Source organism: Oryx dammah, unplaced genomic scaffold, assembly GCF_014754425.2.
Source record: "Oryx dammah isolate SB20612 unplaced genomic scaffold, SCBI_Odam_1.1 HiC_scaffold_9928, whole genome shotgun sequence".
Lineage (NCBI taxonomy): Eukaryota > Metazoa > Chordata > Mammalia > Artiodactyla > Bovidae > Oryx > Oryx dammah.
The window spans coordinates 1-1,135 of record NW_024079406.1 but is presented as its reverse complement, the minus strand read 5'-3'; the positions used below and the strand labels follow the sequence as shown (position 1 = coordinate 1,135).

The window sequence follows — 1,135 nt, the reverse complement described above, 5'->3', positions numbered from 1 at the left end:
CCCTGCCCTCCCAGCCTCCGGCTCACCCTCATACCCTGTACCTGCTCCCCCAAAACCAAGGGGTTTCCCCAGTCCTATTAGCCCTCTGCTCACTCTCACAAGCTGTACCTGCTCCCCTAAACACCAGGGGCATCCCTTGTCCTCCCAGCCTCTGCTCACTCTCACAAGCTGTACCTGCTCCCCTAAATACCAGGGGCACCCCCTGTCCTCCCAGCCCCTGCTCACCCTCATAACCTGTACCTGCTTCCCGAAAGCACCAGGGGCACAACAAGTCCTCCAAGGTCTGCTCGCCCATAAGCTGTACCTGCTCCCCCAAACACCAAGGACACCCCTTGTCTTCCCAGCCCCTGGTCACCCTCATAACCTGTATCTGCTCCCCCAAAGCACCAAGGGCTCCCCCTGTCCTCCCAGCCCCTGCTCACTCTCACAAGCTGTACCTGCTCCCATAAAGCTCCTGAGGTAACCCCTGTCCTCCCAGCCTCTGCTCACCCTCTCAAGCTGTACCTGCTCCCCTAAACACCAGGGGCACGCCCTGTCCTCCCAGCCCCTGCTCACCCATAAGCTGTACCTGCTCCCCAAAACACCAGGGACACCACTTGTCCTCCCAGCCCCTGCTCACCCTCACAAGCTGTACCTGCTCCCACAAAGCATCAGGGACTCCCCCTGTCCTCCCAGCCCCTGCTCACCCTCATAACCTGTACCTGCTCCCCCAAAGCACCAAGGGCTCCTCCTGTCCTCCCAGCCCCTGCTCACCCTCACAAGCTGTACCTGCTCCCCACAAAGCATCAGGGACTCCCCCTGGCCCCTCAGCCGCATGCTTACTCTCACAGCCATTCCTGCTCCCCCAAAACTCTGGGTTGCTCCCTGTCCTCTCAGCCGCTGCACACTCTCAGAAGCTCTACCTGCTCCCATAAAGCTCCTGAGGTAATCCCTGTCCTCCCAGCCTCTGCTCACCCTCTCAAGCTGTACCTGCTCCCCTAAACAGCAGGGGCACCCCCTGTCCTCCCAGCCCCTGCTAACCCTCTCAAGCTGTACCTGCTCCCCTAAACACCAGGGATACCCCCTGTCCTCCCAGCCTCTGCTCACCGTCTCAAGCTGTACCTGCTCCCCTAAACACCACGGGCACCCCCTGTCC

At 60.9% G+C, this 1,135-nt stretch overlaps 1 long non-coding RNA gene across 5 annotated transcripts; it reads right to left on the bottom strand.

Moving 5' to 3' along the window:
- Positions 1 to 9: 9 nt before the first annotated feature.
- Positions 10 to 1,129, bottom strand: LOC120860135. Of its 5 annotated transcripts, XR_005720250.1 has the most exons (4): positions 995 to 1,129; positions 521 to 798; positions 241 to 454; positions 29 to 108 (listed from the first exon to the last, which is right to left on the bottom strand). It is a non-coding gene; the product is annotated as an uncharacterized LOC120860135 (long non-coding RNA). The 5 variants fall into 5 exon arrangements; XR_005720249.1 differs by having other exon boundaries at positions 10 to 234; positions 365 to 798; XR_005720251.1 differs by having other exon boundaries at positions 12 to 168; positions 365 to 798.
- Positions 1,130 to 1,135: the final 6 nt, after the last annotated feature.